Genomic DNA, 19,681 nt, shown 5'->3' with positions numbered 1-19,681 from the left:
GATAATATCATAAAAAGAGTGAAGAGAATAACGCTTATTAGACAAGTCATGCAAAGAAACCAAGATCACCACCAAGGCACAAATCTGTGGACCGATAGTGGCAAACGGAGAATTTCAATGCAACTTATTCATATCCTTATTTTGTGTCACCAATGCAAGTGTTGTGGATACATCCCTATGCTCATGTAAGTACATATCTTCCATGGGACACGTATGATACAAATGTACATTCTCCAACTTATTTTAGACCATCTCACCAACATTATGCAACTCTAAGAAGATCAATATTTTATGAACAATCATGTGTCAAAGACTGTTTCAATCATAGGAATTGGTGTGGAGCTCAACGACGAAGAAAGAGGTGGTTAAGCCACTATATCGGGTCAAGAGAGATGGTCTTAAGTGTGCTACTTCAAATTTGAATTCAAATGACAAAGAGCCAATTAAACTGTTCACATTGGCTACTAAAGCCAATGCAACAAGCCAATCAAGTGCCAAATTTGAGGAAAAGAATTTGAGAGTGCACAAGGTCAAATATGAATTGCCAATGCTTTAAATGAAATCACAACCGAGGCACCCACTCGGCTTATCGTATTGGCCAAACAAGAAATTACATGAATAAGTGCACAAGAACTTGAAAATAGGAACATGGTATGGGTTCCCAAAGGAAGTACTCTAAATAAGAATAATGCACAAGATTCCATCGAAAGAAGTGTGTCAAAGGTGAAGAAGGAAAAGAGTAAAAGCTATGAAGAACCAAGGCAAGGGTTTCAACACCTACGTCCCACACATTATCCACATTCTCCAACTATTCCATTGATGCCGATGCCATGCAATTCATCCTCCGGTACAATTGGTTACTTCCCATGGATTTATTTCGGTACGTGGATGCAATATAATCTTTTACGTCATGAAAGGATTTTACCACATCATCATGCATTATGTTTAGTTGCATTTTTTTGCTAATTGAAATAGCCAATACATGATTATCGCCCTAAGAGTATAGATGGTTGATATATAGTTATCTCCCTAAGCATGTGTGACTCCCCGCTGATTTGCGTTGGTTTCCTTCCAAGCTTAAAGGGTGATGTAGTATAATGACGGCAAGTATTTCCCTCAGTTATGAAACCAACATATCAATCCAGTAGGAAAATCCACAAGACTATGTAAGCGCTACGTGCAAACGAAAAACAAATCCTTGCAACCCAACGCGTGTAGGGTTTGTCAATCCCTCGGGGGTAAAGTAAAAGGATAGATTTATAGATGCAAATAAAGTGATGGTAAATAAAATAGAACAAGGTATTTTTGGGTTTTTGATGATATATATCTAAAAATAAAAGAACAATGAAAACAAAAACATGAATAGAAAAATAGAGATTGCAAATAGATGATGTAAAATAGACCCGGGGGCCCTAGGTTTTACTAGTGGCTTCTCTCGAGAAAATAGAAAACGGTGGGTAGACAAATTACTGTTGGGCAATTGATAGAAGAGCGAATAATTATGACGATATCCAAGACAATGATCATGTATATAGGCATCACATCCAAAACAAGTAGACTGACTTTCTGCCCGCATCTACTTCTATTACTCCACACATCGACCGCTATCGAGCATGCATCTAGTGTATTAAGTTCATGAAGAAATGGGGTAATGCTTTAAGAACTATGACATGATGTAAACAAGATCTATTCATGTAGGAATAGACCCCATCATTTTATCCTTAATAGCAACGATGCATGCATGTCATGTCTCTTTCTGTCACTCAGATTGAGCACTGCAAGATCAAACCCATCACAAAGCACCTCTTCCCATTGCAAGATAAAAAAGATCAAGTTGGCTAGACAAAACCCAAATATCGGAGAAGAAATACGAGGCCATAATAATCAAGAATGGATATAATTTCATATATTTGATCATAAACTCACAATTCATCGGATCCCAACAAACACACCGCAAAAGATGGAGTTACATCAAATATATCTCCAAGAGACTATTGTATTGAGAACCAAAACAAGAGATAAAGCCAATTAGCTACTACCTACGGACTCGTAGGTCTGATATGAACTACTCACGCATCATCGGAGGGGCACCAATGACGATGATGAACCCCTGTGTGATCGTGTTCCTCTCCGAAACGGGCTCAAGATTGGATTTTGTGCCTTCTCGAACTTGCGGCAGCTGAAACAATTTTTCGTCCTCTCCTCTAGGGTTTCTATAATATTGGGGTATTTATAGAGCTCACATGCGGTGGAGGAGGTGCTCCAGGCCCCCACTACCCACCAGGCCGCGTCAGGGGCCTAGGGTGCGCCCTGGTGCCTAGTGGGCTGCCTGGACCTCCCCTGGTGAGCATCCTTGGTCCTCAAGTTTCCTTCTGGTCCGAGAAAATCTCCAAAACATTTTGTGGCATTTAGACATCATGTGATATTGATTTTGTGTGAAGGAAAAAACAGCAAAATACAGCAACTGGCACTAGGCACTATGCCAATAGGTTAGTACCAAAAAATGATATAAAGTTGCTATAAAATGATCATAAAACATCCAAGAATGATAATATAACAACATGGAACAATCAAAATTATAGATACGTTGGAGACGTATCAGCATCCCCAAGCTTAATTCCTGCTCGTCCCCAAGTAGGTAAATGATAAAAACAGAATTTTTGATGTGGAATGTTGCCTAACATGTTCATCATATTTTTTCTTTTTAGCATGGACATATGGACTTGTAGATGATGCAAAGAAATAGTCTATAATTTGACATGAAAACTTCAATACTCAAGCATATCAACAAGCAACCAAGTCTTTCAAAATATCAACGCTCAAGAATGTTATCCCTAGCCCATCAAGCTCTATCATTGATCCATTCATGCAACACACCCAAATATTAGCTACATCCAATGCTCAAGTATGATGATAGTGTTCCTTAGATGGTGCTTTATTAGAGAAGATGTAGACTCAAATTCAAAAATAAAAATTTCATAAAGTAAATATATAGGCCCTTCGCAGAGGGAAGTAGAGATTTGTAGAGGTGCCAGAGCTCAAAGTGAAAAATTTAGAGACAAAATATTTTGGGTGGCATGCTTTTTCTGTCAAGGAAAACGACTAAGAGTTCCCAATATGTTCCATTCTAAACAAATCATAAGCGGTTCCCAAACTGAAAATAACGTTTATTCCTTTTTTCCACTATTTTTTCACACTCCACGGGTACCGTCCAAACCAACACTTTCCAATGAATTTATTATTTGACAACATAAAATAAATTTTCTTTGTATTTCGGGACTGCGCATCCCTATTACCGCCATACTCTCGTGCAATGACAAGTGAATAAACACTCATCTTGAAAATAACATATTTAGCATGGAAGATACCGACCACCCCTCGTCGCTTCATGAGCGGTACGGGCACACAAAACTGAAATTAATTTTGAACATTAGGTTTGGCACTTGTAAATTTACTTAGAATGGAGTTGAAATACTCCATATAGGTAGGTATGGTGGACTCATTTGGCACAACTTTGGGTTTAAGATTTGGATGCACAAGCAGTATTCCCGCTTGGTACAAGTGAAGGGTAGCAAATAGATTAAGAAGCGCCCAACCAAGGAACAAAAGCCATCATAAGCAAACATTAAACGTAACTAACATCGAATAATGCAACACAAGTAGGATGTAATTTGATATCATAATTATTGGCTTCATGTGCATGCATAGGGAATCACAAACCTTAACACCAATATTCTTACTAAAGCATAATTACTCATTAACATACTCACATATCACTATCTTCATATCGCAAAACTATTGCAAAGAATCAAATTTAACATACAATGACCTTCATGAAAGTTTCTATTATATATCCCCTAGATATTTATCACTTTGGGACTAATTTCATTTAAAGCAAACTCCCATTGAAAATAACAAGCTCTCAAACTAATATAACTGGAGAACGGGAGCACAAGTTTCTTCAAATTTTCAACTCTCACAATAATATAAGTGAAGCAAGAGAGAATTTCTTAGAAATTTACACTAACTCTAAAAATAAAATAAGTGAAGCATGAGCGAAAATTTCTTCAAAATAGCAGTACCACCATGCTAAAAAAGATATAAGTGAAGCACTAGAGAAATTCCATGGCTCTAAAAAAATTAAGTGAAGCATAAAGAGTGATTCTAACAAATCATGGCATAATTTGGCTCTCTCAAATGGGTGTGTCCAACAAGGTTCACTACGACAAACTAACCAGCAAAGCAAGAAAATACTGATATAATACAAGATGCTCCAAGCAAAACTCATGATATGTGATGAATAAAAATATAGCTCGAAGTAAAATTACCGGTGGTTGTTAGAAGAAAGATGGGATGTCTTCCGGGGAATCCCCAAGCTTGGTTGCTTTGAACTCTTTGGATATTACCATAGGATTCCATGGAGCATCCCCAAGCTTAGTCTTTTATCACTCCTTATTTCTTCATCCATCGTGATCTCACTCAAAACTTGAAAACTTCAATCACACAAAACTCAACAAAACCTTCGTGAAATTCATTAGTATAAGAAAACCAAACTTTACTTTCGGTACTGTTGAAAACCCATTCCAATTTTATTTTTGCATTATACCTACTGTATTGTAACTTTACCATGGCTTATACTCCCTGATACAAACCATAGAATCATGAAAATAAGCACACAACACAAAGAAAACACAATCTGTCAAAAACAAAACAGTCTGTAAATATTCGAATTTTACTCATACTTATGTAACTCCAAACATTCTGAAAAATTAGCAAAACATAGGGAATATGTATATAAATCTTGTGTAAAAACTAAAAAACTTTTGTTGCTTCTGTGAATTTTTAGAATTTCTTCTACTGGATGCAAAAATTTCTGTTTTCCAACAAGATCAGAGCAACTATTACCCAACTTGTTCCTAAAGGCTTTGCTTGGCACAAACACTAACTAAACATAAAAAACACAATCATAAGAGTATCATATCTTATGAGATTTACTACATCATGAGAAATTCTATCAATGCTTCTAGACATAGCATCAATCTTATTCAACTTTTCTTCTATCGTAGAATTGAAAGCTTTTTGCGCATTGATAAATTCCTTAATATTATTCTCAAGATCACATGACATCATAACATTATTATTATTAGAATAACCTGTCGGGACCCCGATCATAAGCCATAGGAATCCAGCCTATAACACAACGCATCCCTTTGCGGTCTCACGCACGGTTAACCCCACGTGTACCACCTTACCTTAGCCGGGACCGTTTGCGCCTTTTGACTGTAACATCCCAAATTTTGGAATGTTAATAAAATTATTAGATTGCTTGTTTGTTTGTTTGAGTGATTGAAACTTGAGTGAAATTTGAAACTTTTCAAAAACTTTTGAATGAGAGGGAATAAAATGAGTTCCCCGTTTCGTGTGAGTTCAAATTCATCTTTTCAAAACCAGCGAGAGGAGATAGCATGACTTCTTCAACTACAAAGAATTTGAACCAAGGTGGCACTTGAATTTCCTTTCGATTTTTCATTTGCATTTTGTTTTCTTCTTAACTCACGGAATGTCAGGAACAATACTTTGTCAAACAAGAGAAAAAGAGAGGAGAAACATGACCCTCCAAACCCGGGGATATTCTTTGAAATATTTGAGCCATGACACCCAAGATTTATTTGAGTAATTATTTGCAAAAATAAATAAATCATTTAGGGGATTTTCTGAAAAAACTTTTTTTTTGAAGTATTTTGGCCGTGGAAAAATGTCCATCTTTTTGAATTTTTTTCTGAAAATTTTAATATATTACCCCTATATTCCAAGGATATTCTATTTCCTTTTAATCGTATTAATTCCTGTTTTAATAAAAAGGGAAAGAGATCTCTTATTTTAGGAATGTACTTGGGCCACATTAGGAAACCAATCTGGCCCAAATCCCACCTTCTTCTTCCTCCTCACGAGCTTCCTTCTGTGGCCATGGCAGAAGCTTCCCTCCCCCGATTCGCGGGCTACGCTTCCTTCCCGAGCCTCCCACCTATAAGAACGCCCCTCCTCTCCTCGTTCCATTTTCCCCATCAGCTCGCCCTCTCCCGGCCCCTAGCCACGACGCCCCCACCATTGTTGTTAATGCAAGGAGCCGAACAGAAGAACGCCCAGGAGCCCCTGACGCCCCCTTCCTCGCCTCCGGGACCCCCTCCGCCGTTCCCCCTCCCCGCCGGCGACCTCCCCACCTCGCCGGAGCAGCTACCTCGCCGGAGTTCTTCCTCTCTGTCACCCATGGTGAGATTCACGAAATCCCGTATTGCAGTTTTTTCAGAAAATTGCAATCTTCGAAAATTCATATCTATTAGTCTATAACTCCGAATTAGGTGATTCTTTTTGCGTTGGATCACAAATTTTATGCAGTTTCTGCAGATATATAATTTGTCTATGTTTGGATTTATCAAATTTTAATTAGATCATATTTGATTTAAAGCTTGTTTTGCTTATACCGGGAGTTTAAGAATAGATTTTAAATTAATTCTTTTTGCTACTGTTTCCTATTGATCATATCTTTCAGTAGTTTAAGTTTCAAAGTTTTTTAATTTTTTTTACTTAGGGTTTTAAGCAAAACAGATTCTGTTTTAGCCTTTTTTGTTTTCTTGCTATTTATTTTGTATTAATTGTTCTTAATTTGTTTTTTTATAATTGTGACAAGTTATATTTTTTTCTGATATTTACCAGTAACTTTTCAACAACAACAAAATTTTATTTTTTATTCTTATTTGTTTGCATGGAATCAATTCTAGTTCCTTAGTAACTTGCAATTCGTTTCCGCACTGTTTCAAATCCCATTTGGGAATACTTTCAAATAGTTTTGTGAAAAATATTTCATTTTATCCTAGTTAAACGTATATCTTAGTTCATTGTTATTATTTTCTGTTAGACAAAAACTATTTAGTGTTTGACGTAGTAGAAGACTCTCTAGTCTTATTTGAAGTTTCCTTCGGATTCCTATTTGCTCTCTCTTTTGTTTTGATTGTTAGAATGATTGCTAGTATGAGTGCTTATGTGAATGATATGTTTGTTATATAGATTTCATCGGAGAGTGACGAGTAGTCTATCAAGTTATTTCTCGAGAAATTCTTCTTCGTCAACATCACCAGGCAAGTCACTTTGATCATACTATCACCTATGTTTTATGCATCGTAGTTCTACCATCCTATGCCCAAGTGCATGCTGCTTAGGTACTTGGAAATTTTAGTATAGATTGTAGTATCATGTGGTAGGCACACAACAACCCCGATACTTGGCCCGGGACGACAAATTTCATATTGCTATGCTTGAGTAGACGGGAATTCGGTTGAGTGCATAACACGAGTGATGCGAGGTTGATTAAATAATCAAGACCGGTTAAGACAAGATTTTCAAGACCTCGGACGCAATGCAACTCTGGGTGAAGGACGGTTGATCGGCTCCCTGGAGAACCCAGTGGATGCCCGGGATGCTGGGGACGGCCATGACATCCTGCGGAAAGCTTCACCCAGGCTCAAAGAGACGGACGGATATTTTCAAGACCCAAGGCTTACCTGCACAGCCACAAGTCATTATGGGCTCTGGCTTGGTTGGACAACGCGGCGACTCTGGAGAGGCGGTGCTAGCAGATGTAGAAGAACGGTAGGAATGGATGGGCACCGACAGGGATTCACAGGGACCCGTTGAAAGACCATGTTTTGATCATCCGGTCTTCAAACACCCTGAAGTGCGAGGACATACACGGAGGCGATCAAATCTTGTGGGGAACGTGTGCAAAACTCTGCAGAGTACTCAAACCTAATCGATTAGCCGTGTCCATGGTCATGGACAACTTGAGCCAAAGGAACTGAAGTTATCTGAAATTCTCAACACAAATAATAATATTGATGTGGGAATTATTGACAACTCGGGTACGAGAATTGGTTGGCGGAACCATCTCGTTAACAACAAACAACGTAGAAACATTTTGCTTTTAACCCTCTCTTGATGTAGGAGAAAACTTGCTTTTCGCTAAAAACTTATAGCCCACCTGCCATATATGCATATAGTATAGATGATTACTTTTCACCCCTCTCTTATGTGACTTGCCGGCATATTCAATATGCTGACTTACATGGCTGCAACGTCTTATGTTGCAGATATTTTTCTTCGACGAGTAAGAGTACGATTCAGGGTTACGGTCTACACTCAACTTGCCGTTGGTGTTTATTGGGACTCCACTCCCTTGACTGCTTCCGCTGAGATATTTAAGGTATATATCAGTTTTACGCTATTTACATGTGATTGCACTTTGATATATACATTGATGTACTGTGTGTGCCAGCATACTGATCCAGGGATGGCACAGAAACATAGAGCGTGACTCGTTTTGAGTCGGTTCGCTGCATTGACTCACGTATGCATTTGTGTTGCTAGCATTCCAATGTCAAAGAACGCGGGTCGACATAACTAGTCATAAACTCAAGTGGCTCAAGTGTACAGATAAAGGCATACGTAACCCAGCAAAGCAGGTGTCGGTCATCAGTGAATGTAGACGAGTCGTAGAAAGCTACAAGGACTCCATTACATCGCGTGGCATTTCCCCGTAGGGACAGACACATCAACTAAGAAGGATACATGCCGGTCAACCAATGTGTCCGGAGCAGTAGCGAACTACCAAGGCTCGGTGGAAACACAAAGGGGCGTTTCTCTGTATAGAGAGCTACTAAGGGCATACGACTAGGTGTCGAATCCCATACATATCATAGTGCATCACACGTACGCATGACATACTCGATATGCATAGATACAACAATGGCATCACAACATAACCATACAACAACACAACATTTATTTAGAAGACTCGGAAGAGTCTTGCATAATATGTTCATACAGGCAGGGGTCACACGACCCAACACTCAAAGTCATACAAACAGAGTCATACAAACCAACGGAAGCATAAAAGCTGTCTGAGTACAGACAGTTGAAAGGATAAGTCATAAAGCCTGACTATCTACATATCCCTTCAGAAAGGGGCTAGGTCGTAGCTGGGACACCAGCTACTCGTCATCATCGATGTCTAGAAAGAACCCACCTGTTAGCTCGTGGGTATCCTCTGCAACAATTATTAAGCAAACATGAGTACAAGAGTACTCAACAAGACTTTAGAACAGGTCTATCTACTCATGCTCAGGTATCAATAAAGGGGGTTGTGGTGTTTCATGCAGCAAGCCAACTTTGACTCTTGGCTAGACTAACTACAATTTTAAATAGTTTAGACAACTTTGATAAGTCGTACACGAGTCCACTAACACCACAACAATACACTATCATGAACTCCTTTCCGTCTCCCTACGGAAATGCCATACATGATACTCGCTTATCTTGATACTTTTATGAGTAGCCATTAAAGTTATCTATGAACTACATATGTCTCCAAGTAGTCCATATCCGCGGACGCGGCTATTCGAATAGATCATAACCCTGCAGGGGTGTACTTCTTCACACATGCTCTGGCCACATATCACCATGTGCACCTCATGCACCTCGGCAACCTTCAAACGGAAGCCCGGCGAGGGAGTCGGCCACGACCGTTAACCATGCTAATACCTAGTCCAGGTTTATCGCCTATTCGAGAGTAACCCGCACAGAAGTTCCGCCGAGGTTTCGCCACGGCACAAGCCCACCATCCGGGTGCCACTTGGTACACCATGCTACTGCCTACCGCATCATAGGCCACCTCTAAGGCCAGCACTATGCACGGCCTCCAGCATGACTATAAACTCCAAAAACTACTTGCAACTCCTGGACCGAGTACTAGGCGATTAATAAGTTGAGTGGGGTCATATTTCAGGGCCCATCATGTGGTAGTAACTAGTCTTGGATTACATACACGGAACTCGGTTCCTAAGGACGGTTCCAATGAAACAACCCGCCATGTACTCCTACATAGCCTTTCATCGGTACCTTTACCAAATCAGGTTCCACACTTATACTTAGTCACTAGAACACAATCATCCATTCATGTTCATCACCCAGATGAAACAAACCTGACACAACTCTAGGCATAGCAAGCATAGCAAGGAAATGGCACATCATGGCTCAAGCAACTACCAGGTATGCTAGGTTGCAAGGTTTGGCTATTTATTGTGACAATGGCAGGTCATGCAAAGGAATAGGTTCAGCTACCGAAGTAAAGCATTTGAAATATTTTGTCCTAATGCAATAAGTGGGAGCAGGAGCAAGAACATGGGATTATATCGGGATGATCAAAAGGGTGATTGCCTTGTTGCTTGCTACTTCTCAAACAACAGCGCCAGAAATTGACACGTTGACGGAGACTTGCTTGCGTTGGTTTTTCCCTTGAAGAGGAAAGGGTGATGCAACAAAGGAGCAGTAAGTATTTCCCTCAGTTTGAGAACCAAGGTATCGATCCAGTAGGAGGGTCTCGTCAAGTCCAGAGTACGTGCGCAAACACAAACGAGCTTGCACCGAACGCTTCAAAGGGTTGCCAATCCCTTCAAGATTGTTTGCAAAGTGACATCTGAAGGAGGAAAGTGCAACAAAGTAAAAAGTGTAAGGCTGAAAATATGGTGTGGAGTAGACCCGGGGGCCATAGTGTTCACTAGAGGCTTCTCTCAAAATAGCAAATAAGTGGGTGAACAAATTACTGTCGAGCAATTGATAGAACCACGCAAAGTCATGACGATATCTAAGGCAATGATCATACATATAGGCATCACGTCTGAAACAAGTAGACCGATACTTTCTACATCTACTACTATTACTCCACACATCGACCGTTATCCAGCATGCATCTAGTGTATTGAGTTCATGACGAACAGAGTAACGCCTTAAGCAAGATGACATGATGTAGAGGGATAATCTCAAACCAATGATGAAAACCCCATCTTTTTCATCTTGGTGAGATCTCTTCCACCCTAGCCTCTCCCCTTTCTTTTTTTAAAGTTGATTCCCAATTCCTTGTTCAAACCATGTTCCTCTGCTCCTACATGTCTCGCTTAGCTACCAGTACAGTGCAGATTGCTTTCTCTATTCAACTGATTTGGTTGTCTATGTATTACCTGAACTCCAAGGGAACCAACTTACATGGTGTAATGGATGGAGATCAGTAGATGTTTTCCTGATCTGTTCACTTGTTTTTAATAGTTCCCTTCAGACTACAAGCACGAGCTTTGTGCAATCGGCAGAAATCTGTTTCTAATCAATCAAAGACAAAGACAATGAGAACGTTTACTGAAATCTTTTTAATTGTTTATCCTATGAATTACTTTTATTGGAAGTCCAACGATGATCTCATGTTGTTAGGAACTTGCTTTTCAAACATATGCATTGGTAGTTTTTATCTCTTTGCTTTTGCCTTCTGAACATACTCGATTGCACTCTCTAGGAGATGGCACGGTGCTGCAAACAACTCATTATAGTAGTTAGCAAATGCAAATCACTATATATTGTCAGTTATGTGTCTCTTCATATGAAATCCTATTATTTTGGGGAAAGGCATATGGCTGAGTTTTAATAGAACTCCTCAGATTTTGTATGGTGAGATTGTCTTCAGCAAACAAGATCTGTATTGTTATTGGGGTTCTTTTATTTTCATTCTAGGTGTTATTGGGGTGTATTTTTTCATGGTGGCAAACAAGATGTTGTTGGTGTTGGAGCTCACAGAGAAGGGTATTATGATGGTCTACTTACTTTTGAAGGTGCATTAGAAGATATGGATGTCCGGATTCTTTGGCCTCACAAAGGTGGTGAAACAAATTCTGAAGTACGGTCAACATTTTCCTTTAAAATGGAAAGGGAAAATAAAGAAGGTATACACTCATGTTCATTGTCATGGAAAATTATTATCCTTTGTGTTATCCTCAGTAGTTGTTGTTGGATGTTATTTGTCTCTTTGAAAAACATTTGATTTAAATTTGTTGTACACCAAGTCATATACCCTACTACTATACCCAAAACCTACTACTAAATGGTTCCAAAAAAATGCATGTTATTGTAGAAGTCTTGATCAATCCCATGTTACTGTGTTGTAGATATTTTTATGCTTGGACATTTTTAACTTATCTTATTGCTCTGAAATTCTTTGTTGTTGTCTTACTTCTATTGATGGGAGAAGAGAACACATTTGGGTACACTCACCAGTACAGTTTGTTGTACGTTTATCTTGCTTTGGGGTTGCAGACCCTAAGATATCAAGATAGCTCATTTAAATGGTATATTAAATCTCTTGATGGTATAACATGACATTGGGAGGAATTATTGATGACTACTTTGATAGGTACTTCTCTCAAGAAATGATTGTCTCAGGTACTGTGATGCTCTTTTTTTAAAAAGGTAGTGTGATGCTCGCAGTTCTATCGTTTTCAATGCTTGCATAAGCCATTGTGATACATCATTAATCACATCATTAAAAGACTTTTACAAAGTGTTTACTTGAATGCATCTACACTGTATGTCTCTGATCTTGTACTTTCAAACAATTTGTGCTACGATCTGTAGATCCATCCCAACAATTAGAAATGAGAACAAAATTATGAATTGTAGCCCAGATGTATATTTATTCATCACAAGTTCAGTTCTGGAGATTGTAATGTATATTTTTACTTCCATTAATCAAGGTACAGTTTGCTGGTGCCATGCATTTCCTCTTACAGTCAATTAATTTAGTTTATCCTTCTGTTGTAAGAAAAAATGGTTTACCCTTTTCTTCTTTATTTCCGTCATTATCTCATTCCACCCCAACGTATGGTATAGCTTTTCTTCTTCGATCATCTCTATTGTTCCAAACTCCACGGGCACCTTCACTGTTGGCAGATTTTATATTTCTCAGGTTGGACGGCGCGCAGTCATACCTGGTCAACATCCAGTTTTAGAAGAATGTATAACTACAGGTAACCATGACGAGTCACCGATCTTTCGCTCAATTATATTTGGATGGTGTGTGATTCCTTTCAAGGAGTCTTCAAAGTCGTTCTAGAAGATTTTAGGATGTGCCGAATTGCGAATTGTTTCTATCAATTTCTGTAATTTCTGCTTCTGTTGTATTTGTAGACGTCAGCAACACCATCTCTGTGTAGCGAGACGGTTCTTAATGTAACCCTCCTTTTCTATTTTAATAAAGATCAGCTAAGGCGTTTCGAGTGGTTGTCTGTCACGCTCATCCCCCTCTCTTATCCCTTGTTGGATGTGTTAGTTTCTGTCAACATGTTCATTATTTTGCAATCTTTTAGCTCAAGCAACTAAACTTTGCTCTGTTCTAAGCATGCGAAATGATACTTTGATTTCTGTGATACATGATGGGTCATGTGGTGCAATTTTTCTTCTTCAGGATTTCACTAATGAGGTTGACATTTCCGGATGATTTTTTTACATGGACAGAGTGGCTTGCATATCAAGGATTGAAAGCCAACCTTTCTGAGGTTTGTCTATGCATCGTATGTTCAATAGTTGACCACTATCGTTTTTCAGCTCTCAAAACCCATAACACCATGAAAAGGATCTTCTGAAAACCATATTTTAATTAGCACAAGTGTCTTGCTAACATCAAAGCAGTTCCAAACTGACTTTGGCTTTCTAAAAGCATATGTACACATCAGTATTTGCTTGATAATTAAATATGAGTTATTTGCAATTATCACTAGCAAATTTTAGATTTATATATTAGCCTAGGCGTGTGTTGCATATGCATGAATTAAAATATCTTGAAGTATATGTTGATTCTCATGTATGTTTACAATATTAGTCAAAACGTGCATTTGCACATGCTCAATTACTAGTGTCAATTAAAACATACACACCCCATGTTTCTTATTGGTTGATTCCTTTATTCATGTCAAAAAACTAAAAACAAGGTGAAAGTAAATGCACCGCGCTCAAGTATTTTGAGAATATTTGGTTTTCGTAAGATGACTTATACACTGGGGAGGAGTGTCGGGACCCCGATCCTAAGCCATAGGAATCCAGCCTGTAACACATCGCATCCCTTTGCGGTCTCATGCACGGATAACTCCACGGCTGCAGCCTTACCTTAGCCGGGACCGTTTGCGTCGTTTGACTCACGTATGCAATAGTGTCGCTAGCATTCCAATGTCAAAGAACCCGGATCGACATGTCTAGTCATAAACCAAAGTGGCGGTACCGTACAAGAACAGGCATACATGACCCAACAAAGCAGGTGTCGGTCATCAGCGAATGTAGACGAGTCGTAGCAAGCTACAAGGACTCCATTACATCGCGTGACATTTCCCCAGAGGGGACAGACACAACAGCTAAGAAGGACACATGCCGGTCAACCAATGTGTCCGGAGCAGTAGCGAGCTACCAAGGCTCGTTGGATCACAAAGGGGCATTTTCTTGTAAGGAATGCTACTAAAGATCACGACTAGGTAATCGAACCCCATACATATCAAGTACGACACACGTACGCATGGCATACCGATATGCATAGATACATCGATGGCATCACAACATAACCATAAACATACAAGCTTTATTTAAGAGGCTCGGAAGAGCCACACACATAATATTACACATTAAGGGTCTCACGACCCATAATAGCAGTCATTCAGTTACAAGCCAGCGGAAGAGTTTAAACTATCTGAGTACAGACAGGGCAACTAAAAGGCACATGGCCTGACTATACTACAGATCCAACGTAGGGCCAGATCGTAGCTGGGACACCAGCTAATCGTCGCCGTCGATGTCTACGAAGAACCCACCATTAGGGTCATTAGCAACCTCTGCAACATTTATTAAGCAAACATGAGTACGAAGGTACTCAGCAAGACTTTAGGATAACTAACTACTCATGCAAGGTATCAAAAGGTATGGTGGGGTTTCATGCGGAAAGCCAGCATTTGACTCGTGGCTAGACAACTTGCATTTTTAAATAATTTTGACAACTTGATTTCTCGCACTCGAGTCCACTAACACCACAACAATACACTATCGTGGAATCATTCTGTCTCCATACGGAAATGCCGTCCACGACACTCACGCTTATCTTGGCAATTTTATGAGTAGCCATTGAAGTTATCTATGAACAACATATGTCTCCAAGTAGTCCATATCCGCGGACGCGGCTATTCGAATAGATCATAACCCTGCAGGGGTGTACTTCGTCACACACGCTCTCGCCACTTATCGCCATGTGCACGTCATGCACCTCGGCAACCTTCAAGCGGAAGCCCAGCGAGGGAGTCGGCCACGACCGTTAACCACATTAGTGCCTAGTCCAGGTTTATCGCCTATCTGAGAGTAACCCGTACGGAAGTCCGGCCGAGGTTTCCGCCACGGCCTCAAACGATGTGCGCAGGGTTCCCAAGCCCACCATCCGGGTGCCACTTGGTACACCATGCCACTGCCTACCGCATCACGGTCCACCTCTCAGGTCAGCACGATGCACGGCCTCCAGCATTACTATAAACACCAGAAACTACTTGCAACTCCTGGACCGAGTACTACGCGATTAATAGGCCGAGCGGGGTCATATTTCAGGGCCCAGCATGTGGTAGTATCTAGTCTTGGATTACATACACGGAACTCGGTTCCTATGGACGGTTCCAATGAAACAACCCGCCATGTACTCCTACACAGCCTTTCACCGGTACCTTTACCAAATCAAGTTCAACACACAACCTTTGCTCACCGAACACATTCCACAATTCTGTTCATCTCCCAGATGACAGACCATACACAACTCTAAGCATAGCATGCATAGCAGGAGAAGGCACAACATAGCTCAAGCAACTACCAGGTATGCTAGGTTGCACGGTTCGGCTATTTACTGTGACAAGGTTAGGTCATGCAAAGGAAGTGGGTTCAACTATCGTGGCAAAAGCAGTTGAAGCATTTGATCCTAATGCAATAAATAAGTGCAGGAGCAAGAACATGGGATTTATTGGGATGATCAAAAATGGTTGCTTGCCTTGTTGCTCAGAGGAGGAACGATATCCGTCAGACGGATATTCGGTGGAATCCGGGGGTGCGGAGCCTACCGAAATGAATGGCAACAATCAATAACAATCCTATGTAAACAAGATGATGCATGAGCATGGCATGAGAATGCAAGGTTACAAACTATTATAATCAACATGTGTTAGGTTTGAAGTTGATTTGAATCACATTCAAATATCAATTCAAACGAGGTATTCTCGAATATCGATTTAATTGATTCGACCTGATGCTCAGATCAACTTGATGTTAACATGCATGAGATGTCATGTTAGGGTACTGATTTGTAATTGGGAGAGTGTGTGATCATGTCATTCATGATGAAATTTGAATATTTTCCAAATTCATTTTATAAAGTATTTATAAGAATTGGCTTATTCATTAATCTACATGTTTGGGTTCTGTAACTTTTTCAAACATGAATTAAAATAGCATATTCAGATTCCTTGAATTTTTTTGATACTTTTTCATATATAAATTATTTTCATTGGAGTTACAGATTAATTTCTATGAATTTTTGAAGTTTTAAACATTTCTGGAATTATTTTTATACTGGAAAATACTTTTATTGCATCAGCATGACATCAGCAGGTCCATCTGGCCGTTGAAAGTCAAACCTGACCAGTGGGACCCACTGGTCAGTCTCTCTGGTCAATTTTAGATTAATTTTAAACTTAATTAACTGATTAACCTTACTTGACCCACATGTCAGTGACTAATTAACTTATTTGATTTATTTTTATTAACTTTAAACTTGCCAGAGGCTGGCCCCACCAGTCAGTGGCTCAGGCCAGCCGAGATCCACCAGCGGCGAGGTCGTCCTCGCCGGCGGGGAGCCTCCGGCGAGCTTCAGAACCTCGGGGGGGGGGGGGCTCGGAAATGGCGCACAGAGGGCCAATCGCACGGCTGAGACCATGGAAGGAACGGCCACTCGATGGCGCGCACGATGGGACAAGCCCCAGGGGCTGGGGTGGCCGGAATCAACGCCGGCGATGAGCTTGGCGGCGACCAAGTTCGGTCATCGTCGAGGCCATCGGATACGGGGTCAAAACGCTCCGGGTTGGGCACCTATCGCATCTACACAACGTCCTGAGGCTGTGGTAGCCTCAGACGGACCAACACTTCACCGGAGGGTTACCAGCGACGAGCTGCAGCGGCGGTCCTCGTCGGGCTCCGGTGGAACTAGGGCTAGAGGAGGGGATCGACGGGGAAAACTTAGGGGAAATGACCGCATGCTCACGGGGAGTGCAGAGCAGGGCTTAGACGGCTCGGGGAAGGCATGGGGGCGACGAATCAAGCAGAGCTCGCCGGCGGCCGAAGGTTGAAGACGACGGTGCCCTGGGCGTTGCAGGGCTCGGGGTAGCTTCGGCTTCTGCAGGGAGGACCAGACCGACGAGGCGGAGCTAACGGCGTGCTCAGCAGGAGGATCCTATGGCTAGGGGCACGGGCCGCTCGAGCTTTGCTCGGCTCCAATGGCGGCAGAAGGGGGAGGAGAGATCCGAGAGGAGGGGGAGGATCTGGCGCTGGGAATGGATAGGGTCGGCCTCGGGGAGGTTATCCCCGGCCTTGCCAGCGCGAGACGGTGGCCAGGCAGGCGCACAGGTGCGTGGCCGCGCCAGAGAACGCGGCGGCCACCTCCTGCTGCCCACTGGCGGGGAGGAAGACGACAGGGGCTTAGATGGGCCGGGCCAGGTGAGCGGCAGATAACTCTTTTCCCTTTTTTCAGTATTTGTTTCTGTTTTTCTATATCACTGATTTTCTATTTATTTCAACTCCCAAACAAAATGTAAAAACTATGTTAAGCACCCTAGAATATTTGTTGGAATATTTCCAACCATTCCTAAAGTTTTCCATATTTTTGAAAGTTTAAAGTTTCTGATTTCAATTTTAAAATTTGAAACCAGTAGCTTTTAGCACTTATTTAAAATGCTTAAAGTGTCAAGAAAAATGTTTTCTTCATTGCTCATTTACTTTCATGATTTATCAGAAAGTTTGAACTTTTCTTGAGGCCATTTTGGATTCATTGATTTTGACTAGTTTGAGATTTCCTTTATTTAAAGTAATGGCTAGGGTTTTGAGTTTTTCCTTTGCCACTTTCTTGTTCTTGTTGACAATTTCTTAGATGCAATGCAAAGAAGACATGAGCACAATACTAACTTGCTTAAGGGGTCAGGGATGTGACAACTCACCCCCACTCAAAAGAATCTCGTCCCGAGATTTAGAAGTCGTCGGGAATAACGCAGGATATTCAAGTCGGAGACGATCCTCTCTTTCCCAAGTTGCCTCCTTTTCAGAATGATTTGACCATTGAACTTTAAGAAACTTGAGGTTTCGACGTCGAGTGGTACGCTCATCTTGATCAAGAATATGCACGGGGTATTCTCGGTATGAAAGGTTATCTTGGAGATCAAGCGTTTCGTGGTCCACTTCACGGATAGGATCCGAAAAGCAACGCCTGAGTTGCGAGACGTGGAAAACATTATGAACCTTGGAAAGATGCGGAGGAAGTTCCAACTGGTAGGCAACTTCTCCTCGTTTGGCAAGAATGCGAAAAGGACCAATGTAACGAGGAGCCAATTTGCCCTTGATACCGAAACGATGGGTACCCTTAAAAGGTGTAACCCGAAGGTAAGCCTTCTCGTCAACTTCAAAGGTCACAGCCTTATGATGACGATCATATTGGCTCTTTTGACGAGACTGGGCTGTTTTCAACTTTTCACGAATTACGCGAACCTGCTCTTCTGCATCCTGGATCATATCCGGGCCAAAGAGTTGCCTCTCTCCGGTTTCTGACCAATTAAGAGGTGTTCGACATCTTCGTCCATAGAGAACTTCAAAAGGGGCTTTGCCCAAGCTTGATTGGTAACTATTGTTATAAGCGAATTCGGCGAATGGAAGGCACTTCTCCCAATTCATACCGAGCGAAATAACACAAGCTCGGAGCATATCTTCTAGGATTTGATTCACTCTTTCTACTTGACCACTTGATTGGGGATGGAAAGCAGTGCTAAAAGATAAGTGAGTCCCCATGGCGTTCTGAAAACTTTCCCAGAAGCGAGAAGTAAAGATACTCCCATGGTCCGAGTTAATCTCCACGGGAACACCATGAAGAGACACTATTCGGGAGATATATAACTCTGCTAGGTGGCTAGCTGTTATACTCTCATGAACAGGAAGAAAATGAGCCACTTTGGAAAGACGGTCAATGACCACAAAGATAGCATTATTTCCTTTCTTGGTCTTGGGAAATCCGGTAATAAAATCCATGCTAACTTTATCCCATTTCCATTCAGGAATAGCTAGAGGTTGAAGGGTGCCAGCGGGCCTTTGATGTTCTGCCTTAACTCGACGACAAACGTCGCAGTTTGCAATGAACTCAGCAATTTCTCTCTTCATCCTAGTCCACCAGAACCTCTGGCGTAGGTCCTGATACATCTTAGTACTACCGGGATGAATGGTGAGAGGAGAATCATGAGCCTCCTTAAGGATCAATTGCCGCAGACGTTTGCTCTTGGGAACCACTAAACGGTTCTGAAAGAACACAACACCTTTCTCATTGATGGAGAAATCCCTAGCGTTACCGCTAGCAATATTCTCCTTGATCCGGGATATACCCTTATCATAGGCCTGCACAGCTATGATTTGATCCCTAAGAGTAGGCTTCGCCACCAGGGTAGAAAGGAATCCTTGAGGAACAATATGAATATTCAGCTTCCGAAAG

This window comes from Hordeum vulgare, chromosome 6H (genome assembly GCF_904849725.1).
Source record: "Hordeum vulgare subsp. vulgare chromosome 6H, MorexV3_pseudomolecules_assembly, whole genome shotgun sequence".
NCBI lineage: Eukaryota > Viridiplantae > Streptophyta > Magnoliopsida > Poales > Poaceae > Hordeum > Hordeum vulgare.
The sequence above is the reverse complement of the archived record's forward strand: the minus strand, read 5'-3'. Positions refer to the sequence as shown.